The following is a 22756-nucleotide window of genomic DNA, read 5'->3' on the forward strand; positions in this document are numbered from 1 at the left end:
GTATGGAAGAAGCAACACACAAGGTGGGTAGGATCCTGATGGATGAGAGTTGTGCACCAGTGAGTGTTCGATTTCTAACGTTTTTGTCGTTCAGATTCTAGATGGATTGCTAAAGGAAAACAGAAGAAAACTGCTTTTTGCCTTCACCGATTTTCGACAATCAAAATAACCTTTTCTATGTTTGATGCCGACGTTTGAGATGTGTCATTTCCTATATGCAGTAAGAGATTTCCAGAAAGCACTCTTGCTCTTTGATAAGCCCACGATAAAATATATACCTCGTTAACCATTGGAGAGACGTAGACAATATAATTTAATTCATTTTATGTAGCATCACATATTTTAAAATTATTTTTCGAGTATATGTATATAGAAAGAGGACGTTATTAGGTAACAAATTCACGTATTTAATTACAGGTGGATAATAGAAAATAGCCGATCAGATCGTATTAGGAAATATCTCCCGCGCTTCACTCTCCAATTATGTCAGCTTACTACTAGTTCGGTATAACAATAGCAATTTCACTAAATTAGCATTTTAATTAACAGAGACTACAACATAGATAAGCATATAAAGATGCAAACTAAAGCTAACAAGTTTTCAATTGTGTTAATTATAAACAAATAACTCGGCAATCTTTGTTTGCTAATTAATTTTTTATTGGAGACATTGTATAAGATTCTTACAAGATTTATTTTTAAAAAAGTATATTAAATTAGTTAATAAAAGACTGGAAAATTTTAAAATGATTAACAATTTTAGCTAATTTACGTGTAAAAAATTAAAGCAAATAAAAGTTGAAGATGAACATTTTCAAATGGAGTTTTTATTCTTTTAAAAGGATATATTTTAAATTTAGTTATTGAATAAAAAAATCAAGTAGAAAATTAGTTTAAGTGAATTAATGCTAGATCATCTTGAAACATTTTTATTTTTCTAAGAGAATCATTATCTATTTGTATAAAATTTTTGTTGTAATCTTATAAGATTGCTTCTGCTTGAGAGACCATGAGGAAGATTTTTCTTGGTAAGGAATTCCTTATCGAATTACTTCTTGCCTGGGTTCTGGAATTATTAACAACTAAGAAATTGGTTTTTCACCTTATTTTCTTGTTCATCAATAGGAATGAGATTGGCGTAAAGTTCTCTCAATTTATAACTTTTTTCCTCTCGACTTAATTGCAATTTTCCGTTTCTATAAATACGTAAATCTTCACTAACACCTTAAAATATTTAGAAAAAATCCTATAAAAATGAATTCATTTCACAGAAAATATCGACAATATCGACTTTTCATTCGTATGTAAGAGTTAATCAAGCAGAAACGATAGCATTAACATGAAAAACCCGAATTATAGGCATACAGATAAATGCTCGTACCAGTTTAAGCATATCGATTCGTTAATCTGAATGGTTTAGGAATATTACAGATGTGGTTTTCATTAATTTGATTGTCTATCGAGATAGCGCCCATCGCTACACCTTAACCAGTTAGTCAATTAAATTAACGAAAACTATATTTGCTGTGTTTCTCTATCTTTAGATATAGAATCCACGTTTGCTGATGGGATTATTTATAGCTGATTTTATCCACTGTTCTCTATTTTATTTATAGACACACTGGGTAATTTATACAATGTAAGGCCTTTTATTTTAACAATATTGTTTCTATTGCTAGAATTTCATCAATATCAAATTGATAAATGAAATTTTCATAAGGAAAAAAAAATGAAAAAGATTTTCTCTAGAAGACGTTCGACAGTTTTAAAATAAAATTACTTTGTCAATTTGTTTAGAAGAATGTTATTTAAAATAGGATTTTTAATCACAGGTTTTGCTTAATATATAGAGTGGACCAAAAGTCAGTTAACCATGTTTTCCAGATATATATATATATATATATATATATATATATATATGTTAAAAATGTATTTTTCCTTTTCAAAACCAATAGAAATCAATAATATATATGTATAGGGGAGACCGGGGCAACTTCGGCATGCGGGGCAAGTTTGTCAAGCGCTTTTTTTTAAAAACAAATTAAAAGGAGACTTTGGTTATAGGTTAGGCAGTTGAGTTTTATTGGTGGCTTGTTGAGTGTAGTGTTTTTATTGTTCTCCAACAAGCGTAGTTGAATTATCAAGCAAATTTTCATTTTCGTTCAATTCCATATAATATTTTTTTTCCATTTATATTGAATTGGCAGGTTTTGTTATAATTCCATGATAACGAAAGTTACTTTTCCTGTTAGAAGGATGTAACTTCAACTTATTCACGTGGCCAGATCGTGGCTTGGCATTCTGTTCTCAGGGTTGTACTTAATGTTTCGAAATCATGACTAGCGGGGTAAGATCGGCAACATAAAGCCACATTAGAAGCAAAGGATAAAAATCAAACAGATGATAAATGAAAACATGTTTGCATTTGTTATTCATGTATATATGTCTTTGAACTTGCATTTCGTTGTAATAATATTAAATGGGTGTTGGATTTGTATTTCTTTGTTTTAATAGTGAATTCCAACTTATACATTGTTAATAACATAATTTTATATACGTGCCTATCTTGCCCCATTACTGTTGCCCCTATACCAGGGGCAACTTTAATAAAAATAATTAAAATAATTACAACTTTACAAAAAGAGAGAAGTTGCCGATCTTGCCCCTATACCCGGGGCAACTTCGTCAATTTCTCTCTTCTTGTAAAGTTGTAATTATTTTAATTATTTTTATTTCCAAACTGATTTTAACCAGTTCTATAGTAAGGTAACATTCCAATAGACAATATGCAAAGCTTTTTTTTCAGTTTACAGCAGTATTTATTACACAAAATTTAAGTAAAGCTTAACATGCCGATCTTGCCCCGGTCTCCCCTATATATATATTATTAGAGATATAAGCACTTGGATAATGCAACAAATTAGCATTTATAATGGTTAACTGATTTTTTAGGCCACTCTTTCTTTTGATTCTTAATTTGATTCAGTTAAGAAAGTTCAAAATTTCAATTCTTAAATTTATTAAATTTTTAAAAAATTAAGAAAAATATAATGTAATAAAATATCTTAGCATCTAATCAAGGCAAATCCAATCTCTAATTTTAGAATATTATGTGCCAAATTTCCGAATGAACACATTCATTTTACGAATCCTTGTGGTTTAGTTTTGTAGAATTTTTTTAAAGATAAATCGTTTAGAACTAAGAATAAGCATTTATTATAAGCTTTATATATATATATAGATAGATATAATTTATATGGAATTAACAGTTTGAAAAATTAGGGTCAATAATAGTGAAGATAGGTCGGGCGTGTCCAAGAAAGAATGAAGAATGACAATCGACAATTAGAAATGTAGTTGTAATAGTTATAGATTTTCTACGTGATGACCTAATTAGCGCTTTGGAAAGATCATCTTTTGAATATTAAATGAACCATCTTGATTTTTAAGTAAGAAAATAGCTTATTAAACAATTAAAAAATCTCTAGAGGATAGAACACTTCTACAAGTTGAAAAAAAAATTTAGATGCTTTATTTCAACAGAAAATAATTAAGTTTGAAAGAAACGAAAGAAGCTCCTTCAAATCTCTGAAAAACAAGTAATATCAGTTGCGAAACACAAATAAAACGAAAATAAATACAGTAAATACAGTAAAAACGCTGGAAATTCAGACAAATCAGACTTGCATTTGAGAAGCAAACAACAGAAAGTGTCTAAAGTCAATATCCTTACGAACAAACAGTTTCAAAACAGACTAACTTATCGATCATCTTATATATATATATATATCCCTCTCCTTTTTTCTCTCCCTCCCGCTCTTTCCTAGAGCTAAATTGTTTTCGGTTGACAATTTTTTTTTTTGCTTGTTGGCTCAGCAATTAAAGTGAGCTAAATGGGTTTTTAGGAGTTTGATGCGAAATAAATATACCCAATCTAGTAATTCTACCAAACGAGCTGAGTAAGGAGGGAGAGAGAATTCGAGAAAGTAGATTAATGTAGTTATAATTAAACTAGCTCCATCCTGATAAAGTCTAAGAGGAGATTTTCAAACCGGAACCTTTATGTTAAATATAACATAAAATAAGGAAAAATGGATTTATATAAGGTTAGCTTAATTCGTTTAATGTTTATAAAATAGAATTTGTGTCATGTTCATATTTCTAAACCAAGAAAATTGTATTAGGAAGTCACGATTCAGCGTGGAAACTAAGTATAACACATGATAAAGGCCGAAATTCAATAGATAAAAAAAAATATACTTTCCATCGTGATATTTTATGTAACTAGAAAGTATTTTTTCTCTTAATCTTACTCAGGTTTTCTTATCACAGTTTATATAATAAGGAATTAAATAAGGTTTTCTGTTTAGTCGTAAAATGTTTCTAAGTGCTTTAACATAAGGCAGGTTGTTAAAAATAAGTAGGTCAGCATTTTTATTTTTTCTTTATTTCTTAATTCAAGGCGTCTACGTCGCTCAGGGCGAAGTTAAATAATATAAAACTTAATTTCAGTTTGTATAATATAAAATATGGCTTAAAAAAACTTAAGAATGTTATTAGATAAAACGTATTCCAGAGGGACAAACCGACCTTGAACATCTAGATGAGGTAGGAGGAGGGAGGAAAACTTTAAGAATATTATTATTATTTTTTATATATAAATTCTTTCTGTTATGCCTTTCATTAATAATAGTAATAAATTTTTAAACACGAAAAACAACCATTTTTATAAGCGAAAATTAAACTTCTGGCGAATAAATTTTTATGAGATTTGCTACAAAAGTGAATAAATGAATAGGTTAATATTTCACCTCTAAACGAATACATGAATAAATTAATATTCTGAATCGATAGGGAAAAAACGTCTGTAGGGATATACAGAATGATATTGTTTCAATCTTTATTCAACACAGCTCTAGGCACAGACTTTGTAAGCTTTTGTAACAGGATAACGAATCAAAAACTACTGTTAAACACGTGATAGTTGCGACACCCACTTTGATAGAAATGTAGAATAAAATAAATTAATAATTTCACGTTTTGTCAATAATAAAGCGAAACAAATTCATCACTCTTCTGTTAAGTAATATGCAAAGAAAATTAAATATAAGCTGAAAATATAATGACGAGATATACGATACAATGTCATTTTGAATAATTATAGTGTGAATATATTTGTGACAGAAATCACAAGGTATGACAGTTATTAACATTGCAAAAGAGAATAATCATTCATCTTGAGACGAATTAGAAAGATTACATAGTTCTATAGCCTATCTGATGCTTTTTAATTTTCTGCTGAACTAATCAAGATTCCAAAACTTCAAGGTTAATTACTGTCTTAGGTATTTTTAAGCGAATTTTTATCGAGCGGTTTTTCTTAAATTTAACCTTTAGAAAATTTCGAAAAATCTCTTATGTAAATTGTAAAATTTATTGTAAAAATGTAACAAAGATCTGTAAGGTGGAGTTAAGTAAGTTTTAAAATGGATTCTGTTACATTTTATTAATGAATGTGGACATAAATCAGTTATATTACTCCTTGCAATGAATAAGAATTGTTACATTTGTGCAGCAGCAATTACAAATTCCTTTTTTTAGCTTGTTTGTAATTGCGTGTCGTAGATTAACTTCATATTTTTCCACATTTAACGAACATATACTTCTAATTTTCTACGCTATTTATTTCGTTTTTTTCTCTCCATCTTCTTCAGCAACATTCTTTATAATTTTCTTAGATGATTAGAAGAATGGAGTAACAAAAAGTCATTTTCTTTACTCAAGATAGCGTGACATTTTCGTTGGAAAATATTTTTGTGTAAAATTATTATTTTTATCAACATCTACCGATACAAATTTGTTGATTGACATTCGAAGTCTTCGTATATCTTGCAAGAAAAATGTTTTATCAAGCTTTCATTGTTAAACTCCCTCAAGGCAATCAATCTTCTTAATCGTTACGTAAATAGTTATATTGTTTAAAATTTTATGAGTTGACTGAAATTTAATTTAAATTTTTTAACGTATAAAACTCTTATAAAATAAAAAAAGAAGAAAAAAAAAATATGATATAAAATCTAGTAAATTCGATTCTTGAAAGTTTATTTTTCGAGTTTTAAGGCTAATTATTATATTTTAAGCAGATTTTCACGTACATTTTTATAAATTGTAAACGTATTTTATAAATTCGTCCGTTTGCTAACGGCAGAGGCAAGCCATTACTAATTTGAGATGGAGAGCATATATTTTAAATTAAATGAATTAAAAATTGCAGCCCGGCATTGTAACGACGTTACAATAAAATAAGTGCCCATACTATTCTCGAATTCTTGTTGTTTCGAGTTTTCTATTGTTATTGGGGAAAGGAAATCCTTTGTCTGTAAGACAATTCCTATTGTAAATTAAAATAAGTTAATAAATAAATTCGAATTAGTTGTAAGAAAGAAGTTTTAAGTTGCCGTTCTTTATTTTTCTGATGTTTTTAAGCTTTTCTCTTCCGAAATTCGTTCGAGTGTAAACATTTAAACAATCAGTAAACAGCAGTTTGTATGTAGATCAATAAACATATAAGAGAAATGATATCTTTCTACTATAAATCTAGTAAATCCGTAGAAAGTATTTCGATCATAAAATTGGATGTTAGCTAACTTTCGTCGAAACTTTCTCGACCACATTCTAAGATTTGAGTAGACGTAATTCAGAAAGTAGAGATGTGCAACAATCTGAAACATCAGAAGTTATTGATCAAATAACGAAAAAAATAAAATAAAATAAAATAACTAGAAATGGAATCTAGTGGAAAATCGGAGTTTTTAAGGATTACATAATATAGGTCCTGACAAATTTCTGTTATTGATAACCATTTTAACAATAGAGAAAAATATATATTTCTTCTCCCTTTATATAAAAATATTATAAGATAAGAAACACAATAGTTTTATCATTTTGTCTATTTTTACTGAAGCACGTATGAAATTTACTATTGAAACACTCGAATTTATATACGAACTTCATCTGCACTTAAAGAACTAGTCCAGGGGATGAAACACGACACAAAATTAATGATCTTGCAGTCAATTTATTCAGATATATTTTCTAGAAAATTATATATTTTTTATTTATATAAGAATTTACATTTCATTACTTTTTGCTTGTTTATTTCTTTTCTAATTTACAATATTTTTTATTCATCTCCTAAATAGTTTCNGTTTAATAATAATAAAAAAAATATCCAATACTTTCAGCTGCATGCTGCAGCAAGCACTTTTTCTAAACGCAGCTCCTATCATCAATCATAAATTCATTATCTTTGACCGTATTCCTTATAAATAGAAGGAACGATGTGATAATATACTTTATATCACAGGTGAATGAGCTGATTAAATATGGAAGAATAAATAAATATTTCATGATCGGGCGAAGTTACATCTAAAATATAGCATATCTCACATGAAAGAGAGCTCGTCTCTTTCCGGTATATAAATATATATATATATATATAATTTTTTAAATTTAAAATTCTATAAGTATATAACTTTAAACATAATAATTAATAATTTTACAACAATTATAAACTATACGCTTGGAGAAATTAATAATCATCCTCTAAAGTCGCAAGATAACAGTAGAGAGAGGGGAGAGAGAGGAGATGAATCGTGAGTTGACTCCACATTATCATCGAACCAACTCCATCTCGTATTCATTCTCTACATTTTATTAATAACGGTCCAGTTGTTAATTAATTATTGATTCAGTAATAAGTCCGGAGATTATTTTGTGTGCAATGGTTTATCCAATATTAATACTGAGAACTCCAAATGAAAATAAACTGATCTTGCTCTTCACAAAGATGTTTCCATTACACTCCTTACGCTTTAATTCAATTTAAATAACTTGCAACAGAGTTTAATAAGAGTAAAATCTGTAAAATTTACCTTCCACTAAAATTAAAATTATGTAAAATTAATTAAGAAACTTGTACAATATTTATCAGTTGCGAAATAAAAGACTAATTTATTTACGTGTTATCCTCTTTCTTAAGCTTAGGTAATTCGAAAATTATGCAGTATATACGCGGGAATTTATGAGTATATGTTTATTTATATTTATGGGCACTTTATAAGCTCATAAATCAAAGAATTTTTTCTACAAGAGTTATAAAAGTTATGCTAGTGGAATAATAAATATACAATCGATAATTCTATCAATTTTTAAAAATTATTTACTGGTAAATACACTCGAATTTATGGTATAATTATTAATAATTATAATTATAACAGCCATTTCCGATCATTAAACTCAACAATAAAAATATCCCACGCGCCTATTGTTTGGCATAAGGCACGATTCTCTAGTGTGACGTGACAGGGGCTCACGAAAAATATTCACATCGATAGTTTCGTGATTTTCTATCGAACTAGACGAAAAAAATGAGTTCAAAAACCTATTATGTACTTAATCCGATTTTATACCAGGCAAAACCTTGGCTTAATCCACGTCAGCCATTTATAATTGTTCGGTTCAGTTAAGTAATACCCTGATTTACATACCTTGCTCATGTGGCACGTAGTTTCATAATCCAGGATAGAATTTGCATAATGGAAGATACAACTATGTTACATAGAAAAATTTAAGTTTTAGGTATAGATTAATTGGAACTTCGCGTGTGTCACTAATTATTTTTGTCACACCCCAAAGTGATTATCTCTATCTTTAAGAAGAAGAAGAAGAAAAAGAAAATTAATTGCAGCTTTCCAGTTGTAAGTGCTTCTAATGGATAGCTTTATTTTGATAGAAAAATAGGTAAAGTATTGAGTAAATGGAAATTAGTTGCATAAAGAATTTTTTTAAGGAAACTAATTAAAAGTTACTTATAAATATTACTAGAAATATAAAAGGAAAGATGATAATGCCATTCTTAAGAAAGCAGTTAAAATTCTTGAAGGAAGAGTACATCAAACTGTGATTTAAAGCAGCAAATATGGTTGTATATACCTTTAAAATTACATTTTTTTTGTTATTCTTTTCTAAAAATTCTTATCTTTATACTTAAGAAAAGTAAACTTGCCCTATATAATACGTTAAAATTTAACTATCCGAATTAAAAAATAGTATTAACCCTTTACCTATTTAACGCTACTCTTAATAGCTATATATTATGAGACATAAATTAAGCAAATGTCTTTTTTAAAGTTAGAAAATCGATAATATACCCGGAATTTGTTATTTTATAAGCATGTAGCTCATAAAGCTGCAAACTCTGATAGAACAACTCATAAAACCGAATTTATTTAGTTCCATGGCAAATATTTCACTATAAAACATTTATTTATCTATTTTTTTTAAGCTACGACTCCGTTAATAATGTTCATGTATTAAAAAAATAATATTAAAATTTGCTAGAAAGATGAAGAAGTGGGAGAAAACCAATCAATAAAACGGAAGAAAGTCATAAACGGAAGGAAAAACTTTAAATTAATTAATAATCACAGTATCAATATTGAAAATTTACGTCTTTCCAAATAGGATTTTAAGTTTAGGTTTGTTTATTGTATAAAAATTATTTATATAGAATTTATTTCTAAGTTTAATGAAGGTGGTAGCGGTTTTTATAACATTCCATTCGACCCATGACTTCTGGAGTCATGTCTGGTAAAGCGGAAGTGATCAACTTTCTTCTGAATGTCAGGAAAAGTACAGACTATAAATCACTAAGCGTCTGACTTTGAACACTGTGATGACCAAAAAACATCGTTTAGAAACGTTATAAAATTTTGTTTTCCCAGATTTAAAGTTCACTTAGTGTTATTTTAACTTATATAAAATATAGTTATTGAACAAATGAAAGGGTCGGAATAAAAATTTATCCTANCTGTACTGTTTGTAGTTTAGTTATACACTTTTACAGTTTATGTTGTTATATACTTACACTGTACAGGTGTATGTTAAAAACTGTGTAGTATAACTATAATTATCTACAGTATATTAAAATTATATTGTACAGTTTTACTTTCTTTGGCTGTTATATATGAGAGTGAAAGTATGACGATCGGTCAAACAATGACTCCCAAGATTTTTACATTTTTGGACTCAGTAAACCTTGAAACTTCGAGAAATAAATAAAAAAAATCGGGGGTTTTTTCTGTATGTATGAATGTTAGTGTGTTGGGGAGGGCATGATTTTGTTCACCTACTTTGAAGCTTAATAACTTTTGTGCCTTTTATAGAAAATTTCTGAAATTTTGTAGGGAGGTTTGTATATTAGGGGGAATGATGCTATTAAATTTTGATGGTTAAAGGTCAAAGGGGTGGAGAGATAGAAGGTGGTCACGTGTCGTATCTCGAGTAGGGTCGGACTTAATAAAAATTTTACTCGTTATTAGCATTTACAATTATTTTTTTATTTATAAAACTCATCTCCATCCTCAAAACTATTTTTTTTTCNTTTTATAGATTATTATAATAAATTTCGACACAATAGTTATAATGTTTACAATGAATCATCTGTGATATCACTAAGTACGCTACTAACATTATTTAGGTATTTGACCTGTGTTAAATCGTGCAATAAAATCCTCATAAAATCTCTTTATATAGTACACTAACCAATCTTTAACTTGGTACGGTTACAGATTTACATACAGTCGTGCCGTATGTAAATTCGTATGTATCGATCTTAAAATTTGTCGAATTTCTTTATTGATAATAGCTCGATCTCTCTCTTTATTCTGGAGAAAGAAAGGAATAGTTCAATAAATATACGGTCAAGATGGTATGGCAATATTTCAAGACTGTCATATGGTTGCATGCAAGGTTTTCACGTCATCAACCCAGGAATCATGCAACGTGCTAGCTACACAATAAAGAAACTAAAGATGTACATCTGAATTGCTCTGTACATCAACTGGAGGAATTTTATGATGATGTTCCTCATCAATTGACCAAGATTACATCAAATACCTTAACAATGAGAGAGATTATCTTGAATGAACGCATTCTTCCCGTTTCAAATGGCAAAAATAAATTTGATCACTTTAATTATTGCATATCTACAATAAAACCTGTGTAAGCCGGATTTGCAAGATACCTAATATTTTTTCCGGTTTGGCAGGTTTCCTTTTTGAACAGGATTTTTTAACGTAGAAGATCTCTCCGTTCTGAAGAATTGTTTCCTTTTAGGCAGGTTTCCGTTTTAAACAGTGTTTTTTAGCATAGAAAATCGCTTCGTTTCGAGGAATTGTTTCTGTTTAGGCAGGTTCCGTTTTGGAGAAGTTTCACTAAGTTAAATAACTTCAATTAAAACTTAATTATTTAATAAAATAATTCTAATTTTAAGCGTTATTCTTGAAAAATATCAGTAATTTTATAATTTATTTAATGTTAAATATATAATTTGGTTTATAAATATTGATTAAATTTGCTTAAATATAATCGTCTCGTCACGGAATATAATTGTGTTTAATAAGAATATTCAGAGTTAAACAAATATTAGATTTCTGCTTTAGGAGAATTATTTTTATTATTTTTCTCATAAGATTAAATTTAGCATAATTAAATAAATTATTAATGAAATTTATTTAAGAATTAATTAATGCATTAAATAAAAAAATAAAGACATAAATTGGAAATTAATTAACGAGAAATTTAAATAAACTACATCTTTAAATTGTAAAGTTTGTAAGAAAGTTTTTAAAATTTAAATAAGAAATATATTTTTAAAATTATTTTCAAGTGAAAAATTAAGAAAATTCTGCACTTACACAAATTAGAAAAAAATGAAAATATTTTTATACAGTTTCATATAAAATTGTTTTAAAAAAATATTTTTTTTAGATGAAAAAGTTAAAAGATTCTACATCATAACTTACACATTTAGAAGAAGAAGAAGAAGAAAAAGAAAATTAATTGCAGCTTTCCAGTTGTAAGTGCTTCTAATGGATAGCTTTATTTTGATAGAAAAATAGGTAAAGTATTGAGTAAATGGAAATTAGTTGCATAAAGAATTTTTTTAAGGAAACTAATTAAAAGTTACTTATAAATATTACTAGAAATATAAAAGGAAAGATGATAATGCCATTCTTAAGAAAGCAGTTAAAATTCTTGAAGGAAGAGTACATCAAACTGTGATTTAAAGCAGCAAATATGGTTGTATATACCTTTAAAATTACATTTTTTTTGTTATTCTTTTCTAAAAATTCTTATCTTTATACTTAAGAAAAGTAAACTTGCCCTATATAATACGTTAAAATTTAACTATCCGAATTAAAAAATAGTATTAACCCTTTACCTATTTAACGCTACTCTTAATAGCTATATATTATGAGACATAAATTAAGCAAATGTCTTTTTTAAAGTTAGAAAATCGATAATATACCCGGAATTTGTTATTTTATAAGCATGTAGCTCATAAAGCTGCAAACTCTGATAGAACAACTCATAAAACCGAATTTATTTAGTTCCATGGCAAATATTTCACTATAAAACATTTATTTATCTATTTTTTTTAAGCTACGACTCCGTTAATAATGTTCATGTATTAAAAAAATAATATTAAAATTTGCTAGAAAGATGAAGAAGTGGGAGAAAACCAATCAATAAAACGGAAGAAAGTCATAAACGGAAGGAAAAACTTTAAATTAATTAATAATCACAGTATCAATATTGAAAATTTACGTCTTTCCAAATAGGATTTTAAGTTTAGGTTTGTTTATTGTATAAAAATTATTTATATAGAATTTATTTCTAAGTTTAATGAAGGTGGTAGCGGTTTTTATAACATTCCATTCGACCCATGACTTCTGGAGTCATGTCTGGTAAAGCGGAAGTGATCAACTTTCTTCTGAATGTCAGGAAAAGTACAGACTATAAATCACTAAGCGTCTGACTTTGAACACTGTGATGACCAAAAAACATCGTTTAGAAACGTTATAAAATTTTGTTTTCCCAGATTTAAAGTTCACTTAGTGTTATTTTAACTTATATAAAATATAGTTATTGAACAAATGAAAGGGTCGGAATAAAAATTTATCCTAGATTTTCCTCGCTTGAATAACTTAAAATTTTACATAAATTATAATATATAATCCTATTTTTATATACTTTATATTAATTTTTGTTTATAAATATTAATTGTATACGTGTTTGCAGCAACTAAACTGCTAATTTTTTGTAGATTAGTTGCTAAATTCTTCGATTTTTAATCATTATTTAAAAATTAAATTAATTTAAACTATATAACTAGGTAAAGAAGATAAGTATAAGATAATATATTATAATTTTTATAAGATTTTAAACATAAAATTTTACGAGCGAGGCAAATATAGGATGAATTTTTACTATAATCCTTTCATTTGTTCAATAACATATAGAACTTAAGAAAACTTTAATTCTAAAATAAATTATAATGTATAATCTTATATTTATCAGGATTATTTATTATAATTTATGTCTGAATTAAAGTTTCCTTGGAGTTAAAGAAATAACTCGATAGAAGTTTTATCTGTTATTGAACAAATCAAAGGATTATAGTAAAAATTCATTCTACATTTGCCTCGCTCGTAAAATTTTACGCTTAAAATCTTATAAAAATTATAATATATTATCTCATACTTATCTTCTTTACCGAGTTATATAGCTTAGATTATTTTTATTTTATAAAAATGATCAACATTCGAACAATTTAACAACTATTATCATGAAAATTAACAAAAGATTCCTTGCGTTATATATTTATTTTTATTAATTTCTAATATTAAATAAAACTTTCTAAAATCTATCCTCGAAAAATTCCGTATAAATATTAATATATTATTGTTATAATTGGTTAAAAATCGTAACTAATTATCTCATTTAAAAAAGCTGTTTACGGAAGAATTTAAGAAGTATTACAAAATTTATAAATGTTATTAAAATTATAAAAATTTATAAGTAGTCTACATCATTTTTATACAGGGGGAGAGAGAGAGAAAGAGAGAGTTGAATAATAATAAAAAAAATATCCAATACTTTCAGCTGCATGCTGCAGCAAGCACTTTTTCTAAACGCAGCTCCTATCATCAATCATAAATTCATTATCTTTGACCGTATTCCTTATAAATAGAAGGAACGATGTGATAATATACTTTATATCACAGGTGAATGAGCTGATTAAATATGGAAGAATAAATAAATATTTCATGATCGGGCGAAGTTACATCTAAAATATAGCATATCTCACATGAAAGAGAGCTCGTCTCTTTCCGGTATATAAATATATATATATATATATAATTTTTTAAATTTAAAATTCTATAAGTATATAACTTTAAACATAATAATTAATAATTTTACAACAATTATAAACTATACGCTTGGAGAAATTAATAATCATCCTCTAAAGTCGCAAGATAACAGTAGAGAGAGGGGAGAGAGAGGAGATGAATCGTGAGTTGACTCCACATTATCATCGAACCAACTCCATCTCGTATTCATTCTCTACATTTTATTAATAACGGTCCAGTTGTTAATTAATTATTGATTCAGTAATAAGTCCGGAGATTATTTTGTGTGCAATGGTTTATCCAATATTAATACTGAGAACTCCAAATGAAAATAAACTGATCTTGCTCTTCACAAAGATGTTTCCATTACACTCCTTACGCTTTAATTCAATTTAAATAACTTGCAACAGAGTTTAATAAGAGTAAAATCTGTAAAATTTACCTTCCACTAAAATTAAAATTATGTAAAATTAATTAAGAAACTTGCACAATATTTATCAGTTGCGAAATAAAAGACTAATTTATTTACGTGTTATCCTCTTTCTTAAGCTTAGGTAATTCGAAAATTATGCAGTATATACGCGGGAATTTATGAGTATATGTTTATTTATATTTATGGGCACTTTATAAGCTCATAAATCAAAGAATTTTTTCTACAAGAGTTATAAAAGTTATGCTAGTGGAATAATAAATATACAATCGATAATTCTATCAATTTTTAAAAATTATTTACTGGTAAATACACTCGAATTTATGGTATAATTATTAATAATTATAATTATAACAGCCATTTCCGATCATTAAACTCAACAATAAAAATATCCCACGCGCCTATTGTTTGGCATAAGGCACGATTCTCTAGTGTGACGTGACAGGGGCTCACGAAAAATATTCACATCGATAGTTTCGTGATTTTCTATCGAACTAGACGAAAAAAATGAGTTCAAAAACCTATTATGTACTTAATCCGATTTTATACCAGGCAAAACCTTGGCTTAATCCACGTCAGCCATTTATAATTGTTCGGTTCAGTTAAGTAATACCCTGATTTACATACCTTGCTCATGTGGCACGTAGTTTCATAATCCAGGATAGAATTTGCATAATGGAAGATACAACTATGTTACATAGAAAAATTTAAGTTTTAGGTATAGATTAATTGGAACTTCGCGTGTGTCACTAATTATTTTTGTCACACCCCAAAGTGATTATCTCTATCTTTATCTTTGATTCTACCGGCTTTAAAGAATTTTTTCACGTGTTTTACAATATAAAATCGAATTTTTTTAAGAGAAAAAAAAAGGAAAAGAATTTTTTAAAGAAGAAAGAAATTTGTTTAATCAATAAAAATTTCTTTACACTTTCAAAATTCTAGTGTTGTGCGCGTGTTTTTATTATGTTTTGCACGTCAACTTTCGTGATTTGTTTAAAGAGAAGTTTCAAAGTAGTCGCTTTTATTTAAGAAAAAAAATAAAAAATAATTCAAAAAATAAATAATATTCTTAGATATTTTTTAATTAAAAAAAATAATGTGTCTACATTTTTTTNCCCAAGATTTTTACATTTTTGGACTCAGTAAACCTTGAAACTTCGAGAAATAAAAAAATCCGGGGGTTTTTTTCTGTATGTATGAATGTTAGTGTGTTGGGGAGGGCATGATTTTGTTCACCTAATTTGAAGTTTAATAACTTTTGTGTCTTTTATAAAAAATTTCTGAAATTTTGTAGGGAGGTTTGTATATTAGGGGGATGATGCTATTAAATTTTGGTGGTTAAAGGTCGAAGGGGTGGAGAGATAGAGGGTGGCCACGTGTCGTATCTCGAGTAGGGTCGGACTTAATAAAGATTTTACTCGTTATTAGCATTTACAATTTTTTTTATTTATAAAACTCGTTTCCATCCTCAAAACTAATTTTTTTTTTCATTTTATAATAATTAAAAATATAAAAAGTTTTTCAAAATAAAATCTCATTACAGATGGCGCCACACACAATTTTAACTTTTTTGCCGGGAAAGTTACGCAACTCGTTGCTGGAATTTTTCAATTGTATAAATTCAGTTAAAACTATTGATGAATTCGTATATTTTAAGAGTTTGTTAAATTATATTAAATATTAAACTATATTTAAATAAAAACTGAATAATTAAAATCTACTTATCAGCTTTCTTTATACGTAAACTACAATAAAAACAAAGGTAAATAAATGATTTTTATAATATAAATTATTCACGATATAATTTATATAATTTATAATTTTTTTTCTAATAAAATAAATACGAATTTTCAGAATTATTCATAAATTATTTATAAAAATATTATTAAATTTTTGAATAAATGTATATAAATTATGCAAATTTTATTTTGCAGTCAAATATTTACAGACAAATTATTAATATAAGTTTGTTGCACTTTGTATTAACGTGTCAAGTATTTGTTCACATAATTTATAAGGAAAAAGTGAAACATATTCAAAGAAATTGTTTATATAAATTCTGTTGTGTAAGCACGTACAATTTTATATTGATGTAGGCCTGCATGATGTAAAAATTCAAAATTATAGAATCACAAACATAATTTATTCAACGAATTATATTTAAAAAATTATTTAATCAAATTTATCATAAAATAAACATTTGAATCTTTATTTAATGTACAGTACATTTTACTTATTTAGAACAGCGAAGAAGTCAGAAAAACTTGAATCATTAGAAAAATAACATAATTTAATCTCAATTTACTGCAAATTTCTAAACAATTGTAAGCAAAATTATTAAACATTAACCATTTACTTAAATAAAAAAATAAATAAATAAATGTAATTTTTAAAATTTAATTCCTACTTATCCTGCCATCTGTCGAATAATTTTAAAATTATCCGAATAAAACTACTATTTTTTTTTATTTGATCCTTTCTCCTCTCAGCATCTTCCTCATCCTAGGAAGCTTCCATTACAGATTCAATTATCAACATAATTAACATAAAAATATGCAATTTTAAAGTAGTTTAAGGTGTAATATTGGGAATGGAAATGATAAGACTCAGTGTAGAATATGTTATATTATAGAAAAGACGAGAATCTATTTTATTTTAAAGGTTCTATACAACTCTTAGAGAGTTATTCAAGTAAGGGATGTTGACCTCTGAAATGGGACTACATTCGTGGAATTGGATATTTCAGTAAATAGAAAAGAAATATATTATACGAATATTTTATATATTTTTTAATATAATTGTAGATTCATAAAAATAGAATATTTTAACAATTTTCCTCTCTCTTTCTTTCCTGCTACATTCCAACTGTGTGTGATGCAGCGTGTTCTTAACCTTAAACGATTAATTTTCTGATAACCGATATCAATAATTTCATAAGGTTATTACCATTACAGACGTTTAATATTTAGCAGATTAATTATAATATAAATTAGCGGGAACATTGCTGTTTTATTATGAATCAATAAAGGAACCAAAATTCCTGGATTTATGTTGGATGTGCGGTCTGAATGCAATATGTAACTCTGATGTTTTTATTGCTTAGTTTAATACTGTATAACTGAATAATTTATATTAATTTAGTTATAAAATAAAACTAGAATTTTTCTAGATAAAAAGACTGTACGAAATACATAAAATAATTACAAAGTTTTTAAGGGATTTTTGAACATAATTTAACGTTTTATAATTTAAATAAAAATAACATTTTTTATTTAAATATGTTAAATTAATTTATAAACTTTTTAATATATTATAGGATGTGAGAAGCANAAGAATTTTAACTTTTATGTTAATCCTTATAAATTATCTTATTTTCTACAAAATTACAATTTATTATCTTGTTTAACATGATTTAATTATCGATTCATATGCAGAAAAATTAATATCATCATTTAAACAATATAAAATACACTTAAATAAACTTTTTAATATAATTTTTGAGGATTTTATTTTAATTATTACTTCAAAAACTTCATATTTATTTTTAAATTAAATGCTAATTAAGAAAACGAGAAAAATACTTTGAAATATTCAATTTCTATACGAAATTCCATTTATAGAAAACATTTAAAAGCAAATAAGTTTATAATATATTTTAAAATAGAATCGACTTATCTAGGGAAAAATAATTTAAACTAAAATAAATATTTTTATAAATTTAAAATAAGCTAAAAATTCTCTTTAAATAAATAAAATTTTAAGTAAAAGTTTTCATTTAAATACATTAAATTTTATTATTATTGTTATTATTATTTTACATTTCTAAAATTTAGAAAATCAAGAAGATGCCATTAATATATATATATTAATATAAAATCCACCATACTTAAGTTTATGAACAAATCAAAAACATTATTTAAATAAATAATTCTATCTAAGAGTGCTATTTTTATCCAAAAAAATAAGAATTCCTTTCATATCTCCATATAAAGTAATAAAAGTTATCATCATTTGCAGCAGTTTGCACTAATCTAAAAAAGAATCACGTAACTCAATTCAAAAATATTTTTGCAATAACTTTACTTCAAAAAAACACATAACTATCAAAAATAATATCTGTAAAACGTTATCATCATTATTATATTATTTACCAAAGGTTACTTAATCATTTAAAAAAATACTTCCTTTTCTTTAAATAATAATAATTTTATATTTAATGTTCTCAATTTTTAGATATAAAAATATTAAAAAAATAACATTAAATTTCTTTTATTATTATTGATAAATTTGTATATTTAATTTATACTTTGAGGAAGCGAAATAACGATATTATGTATCGAGAAATATCTTTATTTCTAGGTAAAGAATAAAGGAAAGTAAATAATAAAAAAGAATTTTTAACTGTTTATTTCAATTTGAAACCATTGTAACTTGATATATTCCCATCATCAATAAATTGTAATTCTTCTAAAATTCTTTCAGAAACCACAACAAATCGTCGCCTCGGGAGCTGTGAAAATTCTTTATTGCCAAGCAAAGGATAAAACTAACAAACAGTAAACTGATTCTTTGCTCCAACATGAGATCAGTGTGCGCATGATCAGATTATGATCATGATCGACGTGCGAAGAAAGCGTATCAGTTACTATGTTGCTAAATGCTAACGTTGTCACTCATTGCAACACTCTCTCCTTTTGTCACGATCCTTAAAACGATAATTACACTTCGTGTCCTGAAATAGCAAAGTTTTTCTCTCTACAAATTGGACCTGCCCAAAAAAACTTTTTAACTTTCCTATTTTAACATCCTTTGTCAACATCTTGTATTTTTTTTTTCATTACTTTTTCAATATTACAAGTTTTCTATATGTATATCTATAGAAGCTTTTCTATAAAGGATGTTTTCGTAAATTTCAATTTTGTATTTCTATTTTTCTCGCTTTTAACTTATTTTTTTATCTTTTTTGAATTATTATATTTCAATTTTTTCCTCAAATTTATACTCTTTTGATACATCTCAAGTTTCCTTATCTATCCTTTCCTATAGCTTAATTATATTTCAAGTTCGCTATTCCGAATTTTCTCTTCCTCCTCTCGTTTTACACATGCTCTTATTTGATTCGTTTCAAGTTTTCATTTTCGTCTATCTTGATATTTTTTACAGTCGACTCTACAAGCATTTTTACTGTTCAAATTTGATTTATTAAAGTAATTTTCTTCACTTTTCCTCCTTCCTCTCGCTCTCACTCTTTCACTTTCTACTCTTGTCTGAAATTTATATTTTAATTTATTTTTAAGCCAGAATAATTTATAAAAGAGTTAAATAATACTTTAATGCTTTAATTTTATATATATATATATAATGTACATATAATGTATAATTTATTTATTTCTAAGAGGATATTTTTCATTTGAGTGTACCATAAATTATTGTTTCGTATGGAAGATTAAGCTGAAGTAATTAAATTCTTTATAGCAATATATTACATATACAGGCATCAGAAAAAATTAAGTGTTATGTTATAGAATTATACCTCATAATATACGGAGGTGTGAATAAATTATAGTTATGAGGTATTATTGTTATATATTGAATGCATTAATATGTACATTATCATAATTAGATTCGGGGATAAGTAGTAAACAAATGCATAAATTATGTAAAGAATCGCATCAATTTAACTTAAATGTACATTATAAATTATTATTAAGTATTTTTCTATAAATATGTATATTATATACATTAACATATTGCCCTCTTTCATGGAAAAAAAGGGATTGAAGATTGTCATTCATCTTCAAATTTTCATATTTTTCTTGTTTAATAGAAAAATTATCATATTCATTTTTTCAAGCCTCTTCTGCCTAGATATATATTAATTAATTATGCATTCACTTATTAATTATGCATGCATTTTTCTACTAAAGCAGCATAACTCCTAAAAAAACTTTACTTCCTTTCTCTTACTTTTGTTTTCTTATTTATTACGCATAATTCATTACTTATTATAAATAAGTAAACAAAGAAAAAATATATATATAATAAACATGGGAATTTTTAAATATTAAATTTAATAATTATTAGAAAATTACTAGTTTGGTCCTCTATGGAGTCTATGCGATAAGAGAATGATAAAGTAGAATAAGAGGGGAAGAAATATCATTTTTATCAACGGCAGCAATTCTTGTGGTCGTTATTAGCCTCGAGTCATTTAAAGATATTTGTAACTTTTCCCTTTATTTAAAGCTATTTTAACATGAAATTTCGAGCTTTAAAATGTTAAATTTTATAATAAAAACAAAACAAAAAAAAAATATGCTAGTGAAAAGCTATTCCAAATTTCCACAGAATTATATTATAAAAGTTAGCATTTATCTAATTAAATATTATACAATTTCCTCTTCGTTTATATAAAAAAAAACTTAAACTTCAATTAATAAATGAAGAATGTTTCCAGTTTAATCTCCATACCATCACGTAATATAAACGATATAATTACAATTTTCTCACTAGAACCTTAGTAAAATAAACACTTATAAATTATTAACAAGCATCAATAATTAAAGAATATCATTACCTTAATTGCAAGTTTTATCTATAAACATTAATATATTAATTAATATAATTTAAATGTACTTAAATCTATTATTGAGATTAATATATTAAGCATTTAATTTAACGAAAATAAATATTTTATTATTTTAAAAAAACAAATAAATTCTAGCAATATTAAAAATAAAATAAACTTTCTGTTTTTAAATAAATAGAAGAGATTAGACTTAACTTTAATTAAATTTACATTACGTGACGCTCTATTTAATTACGTAAAATCGCTTCTTAATTGAACAACCTGTTTGAGATGCTTAAGGAAAAAAGAAGAGATAACTTTTAAAAAAATTTTTAAATAAAATTCTTACCTAAAAGAGGAAGCAATAGATGTTGAAGCTGACTTGTTCGAACACACCAAGCTCTATGAAGTTGGACGATTCAAATTATCCGTGTGCGTTCTATCGAGCCACAGATAGGGATGTAGGAGGCAACACACTTCTACTCTTGTCGATTGCAACGCCGCTCTAGTGACGAAATTCGTTTTAGAGGGTATAGTAGTACTTTAAGGCGTGCTACAATAGTGATTATTACAGTTGGCGAAGTCAATAGAATAACTACTATTCATAGCAGTTTCTTTCTTCCATACAAATCAATATCCAATTAGAGCAGCATCTGTTATTTCCCAACTTTGTGTTCGAACTTCTCTCCTGATTGCGACAAAATGACTCAATTAGCAAACTAGAAAATTCCTTTTTTTTCTCTCTCTCTGTTTCGAGTGGTGTCGAAATCTGCGTTTAAATCAGAATTTTGTTTGTTTCCTCTCGAGTCCATACGCAGTTTGTTTTTCTGCACGAGTTCGTAAGAGAATAAAAATTTTAATTATAATTAGAATGATAAATTTTTATTAATTAAAGCTTCAATAACAAACAATACATTAGCAAATATCGTTGAATAAATTCTCTTTTTAAAAATAACATAAGGAATTAAAAAATTGAGGGTTTATTAGGTAATTTTTAAGTGGAAAAGGATGAAAATATGTAATAATTTTTATTAGAATATAAGAAAAAGAAAGAAACTACAAACTAAATAGCTTTTTATATAAAAAGGAAATAAATGTTGTTAACGTTAATATAAATTTTAGTAGCTAAGAAGATAGCCAAAAAGAAATTATTCTCCCAACTAAACTAACAAGAAAGTCAAACATACGGACAGAAAAATAGATTGTTCACTTGAATGAAAGACGGAGAATAAAGAATAAGGTGTTTCATCTTTCGCTTTACTAAATGGTATTCTAGATTGAAACAAAAGATTATTTATACTAGAGAAATGAATGAATGTCAATACGCCCGACCGTCATCATGTGTTATAACTAGACAGTTCTTTTCTCTAAATGGAAATATGTTTATTTTTCAAAAAGTAATTTTTAATATTTTGACAATATTCATCATTTTTACTTTTTTTTCCTGTTTTGTATAATGTAAAAATACATAATTTCGATTTTTATTATTGTATTTTT

At 26.3% G+C, this 22756-nt stretch overlaps 1 protein-coding gene and 2 long non-coding RNA genes across 8 annotated transcripts in view; 2 read left to right on the forward strand and 1 right to left on the reverse strand.

The window, feature by feature from the left end:
• Positions 1 to 21739, reverse strand: part of LOC111612472 (tyrosine-protein phosphatase Lar-like) — a 260256-nt gene extending 238517 nt beyond the window's left edge. For 5 of the 6 annotated variants that reach the window (XM_023353704.1, XM_023353691.1, XM_023353716.1 and 2 more), the window contains exon 1: positions 21609 to 21739. The gene's annotated coding sequence lies outside the window, so the exon portion shown is untranslated. Of the gene's footprint in view, positions 1 to 8549; positions 8569 to 21608 lie in introns of those variants that run through there. The other variant, XM_023353696.1, reaches the window with a different exon arrangement.
• On the forward strand, positions 8769 to 9421 carry LOC111612511. Its single transcript, XR_002754615.1, has 3 exons — positions 8769 to 8802; positions 8887 to 8983; positions 9403 to 9421. It is a non-coding gene; the product is annotated as an uncharacterized LOC111612511 (long non-coding RNA).
• On the forward strand, positions 11930 to 12582 carry LOC111612516. The gene is made up of 3 exons (XR_002754616.1): positions 11930 to 11963; positions 12048 to 12144; positions 12564 to 12582. It is a non-coding gene; the product is annotated as an uncharacterized LOC111612516 (long non-coding RNA).
• Positions 21740 to 22756: the final 1017 nt, after the last annotated feature.

This window comes from Centruroides sculpturatus, unplaced genomic scaffold, assembly GCF_000671375.1.
Source record: "Centruroides sculpturatus isolate CEXI.00-Female unplaced genomic scaffold, Cexi_2.0 scaffold3, whole genome shotgun sequence".
In the NCBI taxonomy this organism is placed as follows: domain Eukaryota; kingdom Metazoa; phylum Arthropoda; class Arachnida; order Scorpiones; family Buthidae; genus Centruroides; species Centruroides sculpturatus.